At 39.0% G+C, this 11,150-nt stretch overlaps 1 pseudogene; it reads right to left on the minus strand.

Annotated features, from left to right (window-relative positions):
* Nucleotides 1-10,704: 10,704 nt before the first annotated feature.
* Nucleotides 10,705-10,803, minus strand: LOC132305870 (small nucleolar RNA R71; annotated as a pseudogene).
* Between the last annotated feature and the right edge of the window lie 347 nt (nucleotides 10,804-11,150).

An 11,150-nucleotide genomic window follows, 5' to 3' on the forward strand; every position in this document is an offset into this window, starting at 1 on the left:
CAACTTTTGTAAACACAGTATAGGAACACTACTGGGGTTATACAAAGCTTATAGGGATGCTATTATTCTATTTTAAATACGTGTTGCAGTCCGTTCTGCTTCAATTTGCATATGGTTCCAGTGTTCATACTAACAGCATGTTAAGTTGGGTAGCAAACTTAAGCTTTGTAATTGACTTAAATTGCTATAATCAAACCTTGGGGATGCTATCAGGAGGGTGTTAGATCCTTTAGGTCAGTTTAAGAAACAAGCAGAGGGGTAGGAATTGATCGGAGAAGGAGCAGATCGACGAAAACGAAGCAGAGACTGAACTGGAGGCTCTCAAGAGGGAGAGAGCCGGCTCTAGGAAGTCAAGAGCCGGCTCCCCTTCAGCAAGAGCCGGCTCCTAGGGGATTGGAGCCGGCTCCAATAGGGGAAGAGCCGGCTCCTCCATTCCAAGAGCCGGCTCCAATTTATTTTTACGTCCAGAAAGTGGTTTTAGGGCTCTGTTTGGTGTTTTGAGCACTGTTTGGGCTTCTGAGTGATTCTAATGAACTGTAGGGACTTAACAGAGGATCTAAGTAGTTAATTTTAAGTGTTATTAAACTTAATATTGCATGGTTTAAGTCTTTAAGACAAAGGATGAAGCAGTGTAAAAATATACAACGGTGTATGCTACTAACAGAGAAAGGAACTGAATGGCTTGATTAAATTTTAGAAATTTAATGAGACTTCACGGAGGGATTAAATAGTTAATTTTTGGGTGTTATTAAGACCCTAAATTAATTTAAGGTTAATTCTAAATTAACGGATCAAACTGTATAACACTTATGTACAATTATATACGGTTGGTGGATGAATGAAGTTTTAAATGCTTAAGCTTATTTTTAGGCATTCCAGTGGGATGTAATATATTTAGTAAATGGTCTTAAATATATTATGGGGTCATTGATGTGTTAGATGTAATCTATGCAGGCTCTGGAAGTTATTTGTTGATTTATTAATTCATCCCCTGCAACTATATGGTTAATTGGTTGGATTTAAATTGCTGAAACATTTAAACATCTTCGGTAATTAATTGGATATTGGTTTTGGATTTTAAATTGCTGTACTATCATTCGTAGTCTGTAATTTACATGGTTTTGGTTTTAAGTTGTTGAAATACTAAATACTATTCTACAACGATGTGGATGGTTGGTTTTGGACTATAAATTACATGTTTATTATTTATGCCTTGTAATTTACCTGGAATTATGTATTGGAACATAATTGCTGAATTCTTATACTTAATTCGGTCAATTATTTGGAATCATATATTGGATTATAATTGCTTAATTCTTATATTAAACTTGACCAATTATTTGGAATTATGTATTGGATTTTAAGTGCTGAATTCTCACATTAAAATTCTGTCAATTATCTGGGTTTTGGTTTTTGCCTTGTAAATTACTTGCTTATCATTTGAATGTTGTAATTTACATGGATATGGAGGATGGTATGCACCGGTATGGGACGGTGGCATACTAGGTATGGTTTAGCTCAAAATGCTAATTCCTACCTTATGGATTTTAATTGGTGAACAGTATGACTGGTTCTATCAATTATATGGACTTTGTGGATTGTATGCACCGGTATGGGACGGTGGCATACTAGGGACAGACTGATTTAAAATACTCAGTCCTACCTGTTTTGGAATAAGGGAACGGGTTGTTAAATAAATCCTCCTTATATATATATAAGTCGGTACGGTTGAATACGCCGAATGACTTATTGGATTTCTTGTGAATGGTTAGGAACGGAGTTTAGATATATATGTTTATGGTACCACGGGTTGAGCTTGAGTCTCAAACTTGTTGGTTAGGGTGCGTATATGCAGTGGACGTGTAGCTGGTTATAGTAGGTTGGGTGTACCCTGTTAGGTCTAGGTACTCATGCCCACCTTTGGGTGCGTATTCGCATGTTGCCTTCTATTCAGGTTGAGACCCCTACTGTAGTTCAGTGAATGTCCTATAGTGTGGATATATATATGTATGGACTAGATAGATATTGTGAGGTATCTATGGTGTATCTGCGTATCGGGTCACTGTATGGATTGCAGTTAGATTAGAACTTGCTAGTGGGCCTGACCCACCCTTTTATTATTTTTTTCAGGTGTTCGTCAGTTCTGGGCTGTAGAGCTTGATCGTGCTGAGCAGATACAGTTATTCACTCTACTGATGGCGTAGGATTTTATTTCATGTTAAGACTTGGGTTTTGTTCCAGTCTTTTGAGTACCATTGGATATTTTTAGGGGTCCACTAGATGGATTCCCGAGTTGTATAAATTGGAGAACGATTTCCATTCGTGGTGGATCAGTTGTATCAAAAATAGTTTTAATTATCAATGAAATTATTTATTCTGAGGTTTTCAATTATTGGATTATCATTCTAGATTCTTTTCAGCAAAATTTTATTCATTCTTGTTTTCTATATTGTATTCTGTGTTCATTAAATTGCTAATTGTTTTGATATCCTCGGGTAATCGGGCGTGGGCCTGGCCAACCCGCATCCGGAAATCCGGGGGTATCACACTCACCCACCATATAAAACAACCATCTCCACTTCTTCACCGCACCACTTATAATCGGTACCCACCACTACTACCCACAATTGGCACTTCCACCACTGTTCACCCATCATACAAAACAACCATCTCCACCCCTTCACTGCACCACCCACAATTGGCACCTCCACTACTACTACCCTCTCACTCGCATCCCCACAAGCTCTCTCTCCCCGTTCAGATCACATAGTAGTCAGAATTTAGGGTCAGGTGGTTGCGGTGGAGAGTAATTTTTGGTAGGGGTATTTTTGGAAGAGTAATAGGGTAAAATGGGCATTATATTAATTTAGGAGTGTTTTTGCACAAATTGAAAAGAATAAGGGTGTTTTTTGCACACCTTTTTTAAAGAGGAGGTAAAAGTGCTAAGAAAGGTATACTTTAGGGGTGTTTTTTGCACTTACCCCACTTATTATACGTACTACTTATTATATTTAGTATTTAAATTACACACGTATGTGTTTTTTTTTTTAATTGTGCGAACTTCCTTCTTTAAAAAAAAAAAAAAAAAAAATTACAACCATTGGTCAACAATGAATTATCAAAAAGCTCCAATAAAAAGTTTATGAAAAATTTTATATTTTTAACTCAACTTGAAATCTGGGAGAGATCGGCAGCTCCCCTTGTTGCAATGATGGGACCACTAACTCGCTCTTGCATTTTTTTTTTTTTTTTGTGACAAGAAACAAACTGACTAAATCATAAAGGAAGAAAAACTGCGAGCAGTTAGAAGAGCATTTAACAACTACTAGGGCTATGTACTCCACTCTAAATCACCACACTCGACTTCAAGAATCTTTTTGCTCAACAAATGAGCTACAACATTTCCCCCGACCCAAGGAACCCAAGCAAGGGAAGATCTTAAACAATGGATCAGAAGAAAACAAATATCTTTAAACACAATCAGCTGGCCTTCCACGAAAACCTACAGCAGCATAGCAGATTTACATTCTCCTTCGACCACCACATCCCTATAGCCCCAACAACGAAGAAGCAAAAAAGCTTCCCTCAACACCAGACTTTTCGCCAAAGAAGGACTAGAAAACATTTTTAAGGAAAAAAGACACCACTTTAATGGGCAAACCCAGATGGTTCTGAAGGATCACACCTCCCCCACAAAACTTACGAGACTGGTTAAAAGTCGTGTCAAAATTAAGTTTAAAGCCTATCGCCGGGGCCAGCCACATTGCAGGAGGGGAAGTGGAAGGAAGGGCTGGCAAGATAAGAAGACAATTTTGACGGGAGACCTCCTGAAAATCAACAACAGCTCTCTGGGCAACATCAAAAGGATCCCAACTTTTCTGCTTGAAAACCAAGTCATTACGACACTTCTAAATAGACCAACAGACAAAAGTCGCCAAGCTCGTGCAATCTGCGGAGTTACCAATCTGCTGCCAACGAGCGCATAAATCCACCCATCGCTTTTTCCCAACAGAAGAGTTTGGAAAGAAAAATCAATCCTTAGTGGGCATAATTTCCAAACTAAACGAGCAAAGGCGCATGTACAAAGGAGATGATCTACAGTTTCCACCTCTGAATTACAAAGAGGACACTCAGGAAGATGAAACCCCCCTGAGACCAAGCTGAAAATTAACTGGGAGATGATCATGCATGCATTGCCAAAGAAACAAAATAATTTTTTGATAGGTTCGGATTTTCCAAACATTTTTCCACATAATGCCAGAATTAGCAACAAAACTAGAACTAATAGCCGAGGGAGAAGACGTCTGTTTGTTGAGGAGTGAGAGGGCAACATAATAAACACTTTTGACAGTGAAACGACCATCCTTAGGGCTCTCTAGACCTCACAATCCTCCTGCCGTGAAGAAGAAAGAGGAATTTGCAAGATAAGGTCCTGATCACGCTTATTGAAGTAATGCGCCACCAAATCAACATTCTAGTATTGAAGAACACGGGATTAATCAAATCAGCAACCAAGGAGAACCGCTCATGTTTTTGCTTAGAGGTAACAAGATAGTCAGAAGGATCCGGCAACCAATTGTCGAGCCAACAATTCACCCTATCCCTATCCCCGATACTCCAACGCAGCCCCTTCTAAGTCACCTCCCGCACTAAAACAATACTCTTCCAGACCCACGAAGCGTTGGATCGAGATGCCGACTCCACAAACCTACAATTTTTGAAGTATTTAGGCTTAAAAGATTTGTATAACATCGAAGCATCCCCAACCTCTATACGCCAAGCGATCTTTGCAATAAGTGCCATGTTAAAGGCTTCAGCATCATGAAAGCCAAGCCCGCCAAACTCCCTGGATTGACACATATCCGACCAGCTAATTCATTTAATTTTGTGCAATTTTTCCACCCCACTCCACCAAAAGTTAAGAAGTTCACTAGATAGGACTTGACAATTCTTCTTAGGAAGTCTGAAACGTTGCATGAAATAAACCAGAATAGTCAATAACACCGATTTCAACAAACCTCCCGGCCGGCCTTAGACATCATTGAACCCTTCATAGAACTAACTTTAGCCGAGAGTTTATCGAAGAAGAACTGGAGAGCCATCACCTTAGACCGGCCCAAGAAGGAGGGTAAACCAAGATAAGTGTTATGCCAGTCCACAGTATGAATACCTAACAACTGCCTGCAAATCTCATTATTGGAAAATGGGGTATTAGGAGTGAAAAATAAACAAGATTTATCTAAGTTAACCATTTATCCTGTCAAAGCAGCGTAACGATCCAGAATAATTTTGATCCATCGCACCTTAATATCTCTGGCCCGACAAAACATGAGAGCGTCATCCGCGAATAAAAGATGAGAAATTAAAGGGCAGCCCCTTCCAACTTTAAGACCAAGGTGTTGAGAAAGACGACTGGAGTCATTAAACAAAAGAGAAAGGCCTTCAGTACAGAATAAGAAAAAAAGCAAAAAAGAAAAAGGAGGAGAGAACAGATCCCCCTGCTATAAGCCTCTGGATGGAATAAAATTTGCTCCCCTTTCACCATTGATCAAGACTGAATACGAAATTGAACTGATACATTCTAACATTAAATTAACCCATCGTGGATCAAACCCCAAGTGCTATAAAAACTTACCAAGAAAAGCCCAGCTGACCCGATCATAAGTCTTGGCCATATCCAACTTAAGGCCATGAAACTTAAGGCACCATTGGTTTTGGATTTTAGGATATGCAAAAGGTCATGAGCAAGAATGACATTATCATGGATGAGACGATTAGGCACGAAGGCACTCTGGGTCTCATTAATAAGAACAGGGAGCAAAGGTTTGAGTCTATTTGCAACGACTTTAGAACAGAACTTATAAGCCACATTGTACAGAGAAATAGGTCAGAAATTAGACATAGTGGTGGGATGGGAAACCTTAGGGATAAGCGCCAGATTTGTAGAATTCAGATAATGAGGTAACTGACCTCCATGGAGAAAATCGTTGAAGCTCCGAAGAAGGTCTAGTTTAAACACCTCCTAATTCGACTGAAAAAACAGTGGGGTAAAACTGTTGGGACCGGGAGCTTTATAGGGACCCATACTAGCCAGAGCAGTCCATAATTCCTCAAAGGTGCCATCCATCAACAAAAGGTCATTCATTGTCGGAGTAACTTTAGTAACCATTTGCTCCAAAACTCAGAGTCCTCAAGATCAAGGGGGGCAGCAAAAAGATTTTGGAAATAATCCTCGGCGACTCAACGAATATCATTTTTCGAATCCCACCACTGACTCGAAGAATCCTCCAACCCATAAATCTCATTCTTACGATGTCTAATCTGAGCTTTCTGATGAAAATTTTTAGTATTTTTGTCCCCATGAGTCAACCAAGAAATTCTTAATTTTTGAAGCCAAAAGAGCTCTTCTTCACGCCAAGCATTACCTAGCTCCTGCTCCAGCTCCAATCGAAAGCATTCAACTTTGTCAAACCCATCCACACTTTCCTTGAGACACAACAAAGCCTTTTCAAGCCTCTTAATATTGGTTTGAGAATTATTACTTTTACCCCTCCTCCAAAGTTTGATCTCTGATTGATAGTAGAGGAGTTTCTTAGGAATTCTGGGAAGAGAAGAATCATCAACATAAGTTCCCCATGCCTTCTCCACAAGCGGTTTGAACTCATCCTCCTTCACCCATCGAGCATCAAATTGAAAGGAGCATTTAAAGTGGGAGAATCATTAAGACATAACAGCGATACACTATGATCTGACCCCTGAACTGTAAGATAATGAACCATATAACGAGGAAAGAGCTGGGACCAGTGACGAGTGGCAAGAGCTCTATCAAGACGAGCCAAAATAAGCTTACCGAAATCTCTGTTATTCCGCCAAGTAAATGGAAATCCTTTAAACTGGAGGTCAAACAAATCACAGTCTTCCAAAAAATACTTAAAATCCTTCAATATCCATCCCTGCTTCAAACGCCCACTCCACTTTTCATCTCGGTGTAAAATGGCATTAAAATCGCCTATAACAATCCAATTGGGACCCAACTGAAACTGCAAATTGTGAATATACCGCCACTGAAAAGCCCTATCCTTTTCTATACAGGAACCATAAACCCCAGTAAAAAACTAAGGGGTGACACCTTGGCCTCCCCCAATCCTACAAGTGATCTGAAAATCTATAAAGTTAACAATAGAAAAGACCCATTCTTTTGAAAATAAGAGAGCCAAACCCCCAGCTCTACCAACTGAAAGCACTACGAATGAGTCATACCCATCAAAAAGAGCCCGAACTCTATCCACTCTATCACCCACATTCTTGGTCTCTGAGAGAAAAATTAAAGGAGGGGAATGGAGCTGAACTAACCTCCTTAACTAGGAAACTGACAGGGGGTTCCCCAAACCCTGATAATTCCACACCAGAACCCTCATTGAGGGGGAAGGGGCCATATAAGGCTGGCTACCACCACCGGATTAGATTGAGGGGTTAAAGAATCAACTGTGGACTTCGGAAGATTGACGTAAGAAATCACTCCCTTTGCTTTCTTAGAGATAATAAGAGGAGAGACCGAAAGATCAGCGATTTTGCGCTTGAGGGGAGGAGTGGAAATCATTGGACTGGGAACACCTACCCCTCGAGCCCTCTTTTTCCAAGACGGATGACTGGACTGCTGATGAGAACTGAAAAGTGCGTATTTAAACCCATTAAGCTCGAGTATTCTAGAACCTTTATCTATCTTATTTTCCCATTTTAGACTAATTTCATGTTATTGCCCTTTTCAGGCGCTTATCCCCAAAATAAGTTAATTCAGCCAAATTAGAGCACAAAAGAAGTAATCTCAAGCTAAATGGAAGAAAGATGTAAAGTGGAGGAAAGCAGGAAGTTTCGATCGATCTCACCTATCTTCGATCGATCCCATAGTGATCGATTCAGCCTCAACAATATGGATCAAACCCCTTGTCCTTATCTTCAAGAAATCACCATCTTCGATCGATCCAACTTCTCTCAGATCAATCGAATTCCTTTGAACTAATCCCTACCTACCACTTTTATCTTTTTTCCAAAATATCCCAAAAATATCTCAGATTTGTCTTATTCTAAAAGGGTGCCGCCAAGCTTTGATCGATCTCACCATACTTTGATTGATTTGACCATAATTCGATCGATCTCATCAGAATTCGATTGATCAAACCTCCTCAAGTTCGAAAAAAAACAGCGTCCAGCTCATTAAAAAATGGCTCGTGGTGCAATCATTGAAAGGGGCCCTAGTGCACGAGTCCAGACCATTGGGTGTGACACTTGAGCTACCTATATAAGGATTTTGAGCCATTTTACACGTATAGAATGATACAACTATAGAAAAATTTGAGGAGAGGCTAGAGATTAGAGACATACATACACCATTTGGGAGTTCTTCCATTCACCTAGGGTTTCCATCAAGAATTAGATCATTCCTACCATGGAGATGGCCCTTGAGGGTTGGATGACTATATCAATGAGTGGCTAAATATCTTCTTGGGGCTAGAGTTAGCCCTAAGCATGCCTTCTAGACTTTGATGTTTTGTATTTTGAGGGGATTTGTGTTGTAATCTTGTCTTGACATTTGATTTATATATGAATCTTGTTTCTACAATGATTTGTATTGTTTAATACTTCCAATTGATCATTTCATTCTACTCATATGCCTATCTAGGCTAAAATAGATGTTCATGTTTTTATATCTAGATTTGGTGTTATTAATGCATGTCTATGTGTGTTGGTGCTATGAGTCTACAGATTGTCAAGGTATAGTGCTTTAATGGAATACTCTTGTGGTTTGTTTGATGGTTCATACTCATTTCTTGATGGATTGTGCCTCTACCTTAGTTTAATTAGTTTAATTTTCATGTCCTTAGCTTAGTTGTAGTGTAGTTTCCATACTTTCTTAAATGTGAGGACAATCCATGCTTGTTGTTTGATGTTCCATGCTTATGAATACAAGTAGTATAATTCTCAAGTTTGTTAATGTGTTTTGATTGTGAGCTTAAAAGAAGGAATAATGGTTTAGTTTGATATATTATGCTATTCATTAAGTTGTCTAGACAATGTATACTTAATTAGTCATCCATGCTTGTTGATTCAATCAATCACACCTCTTAGTATTGTAACACATAATTCCCCTCATTCATTACACATTAAGTATCTAGAAATGTGATGTTTAGTGGTGACCTCTAAATCCCAAGATCCCTCTCTCTTGTTCTCTACCCTTTATTTACTTTAATTGTTTTGTATTGAATTTATTTACATTTTAGTTTAATTAACCAATCAAACTACCTTTTGATCACTCGAACTACTAATCAGATATTGTTTCCATTTCAAATATGCATCCGATCCCTTGGGACGATCCCTACTCACCCTAGCTATATTCAGTAGTTAGAGGTAGTAGTGGCATTTTATAAATTCAAACTTGGCCACACTACACAATTTTAGTGCTTTGGTCCGATGACACACCAAGTTTTGGCGCCGTTGCCGGGGATTTGGCAACGCCGTATTTTGGAAATAATTAGGAATTAGTATTCTTTTGATCGTGTTTTTACTTTATTTTGTTTTGGTTACTTATTGTGTTTGTTCTTAATTGGCTAGGTGAATTGAGCAAAGGAAGTGAAGCAAGGGAGAATTGAAAAGCAAGGAGCTAAGATAAGCATAAAAGGCTAAAATCTAAAAAAATTTGCAAAGCATAGCAAAGCTTGAAAATTGAAAACTAAATTGAAGTTGCTTAAGGACCCTTTGTGAGCTTTTCTAAACTCAATCTCTAGTTAAATCGTCGGCCCGCATGGTGGCATGTTTTTTCTTTCCTAGATAGATCGTGAGCCCGCGTGGAGGTAATTTAATTTTTCTTGCATATTGTTCAAGGCATGGGAGTATGGGATCATTGTATGTGGAGGATATTTGTTGATTGATTTGTTGTGGAGGCAAAAAGATTGTTACTTTCTTGTTGCTTGTTCTTGTTTTGTTTGTACATGCATGGTCGTAGGTCGTTAAATCCTACTCTTATCCCACATGATTTTCATCTCGAATCTATTGTTCGTAATCCTAGGGGAAGAGGTAACTCTCATTACTCCATTTTATCAATGGAGGAGCTAAATGACAATCATGTGGAGGACCTTGGTCACATAGAACAACAAGGTATCCTCCACCCTAATGTGCATCATAACAATATTCAAGTACTATTAGGCATGCCAAGACCATTCATTCCTCCACAACAACAAGACTAAGTTCCATTGGGAATGCCTCGGCCAATTTATGCTCCACAACCTCCCATTATTCAAGGCAATCAAGGTGTTCGTGTAGCACCGCCGGTTGTAAATCCCCCTCTTGTTTTGCGTGATCATTATGTGCCAAATGAATATAATGCACCTACATGCATTTAATTGCCCCCATTTAGAGCACATCACTATGAGATTAAACCATAAACCATTCAAATGCTTCCCAACTATCATGGACTTCCAAGTTAAGAACCTTACAAGCATTTGGATAAGTTTCTTGAAGTGTGTTCCACCATGAAATACACGGATATGCCAGAAGAAGTGTTAAGACTTAAACTTTTCCTTTTACCCTTAAAGACAAGGCGAAATATTGGTTCAACAATCTTAGGCCTTTTTCGATAACTTCTTGGGCAGAAATGTAACAAGAGTTCTTGAAAAGGTATTATCCGGTTTCAAAAACCAATGCAATGAGAACTTCAATTAGAGAATTTTCTCAAGGGGAAGGGGAATTGTTTCACGAGGCATGGGAGCGCCTCAATGATTTACTTAGGAAGTGTCCACATCATGACATTCCCAAATGGCAATTGGTACAATTTTTCTTTGAAAGCTTGTCGGATAACTTAAAAGGAATGGTTGATACTTCCATGGGTGGCTCTTATCTTGATAAGCATGAGGATGATGTATGGCGTCTTTATAAAAGCATGAGTGAGAATTCAATGCATAGACTATTGCCTTCTAAAAATGGTAGAAATCTAGGCGGAAGGAAGAACGTCGGTTTATATCAAGTTGACAATTCCAATGACATAGCCGCCGAGGTGAAATCTTTATCTCAAAGGTTTGATCAATTTTTGATCAACCAAAATTCAGCAAATCAAGTGTCTTCCTCCCCTAATCATGTTCATCATTCATCTAATGAAT

The sequence above is a fragment of the Cornus florida genome, unplaced genomic scaffold (assembly GCF_030987335.1).
Source record: "Cornus florida cultivar Cherokee Brave unplaced genomic scaffold, ASM3098733v1 CherokeeBrave_3.0.0_Hap2_Chr04, whole genome shotgun sequence".
Taxonomy (NCBI): domain Eukaryota; kingdom Viridiplantae; phylum Streptophyta; class Magnoliopsida; order Cornales; family Cornaceae; genus Cornus; species Cornus florida.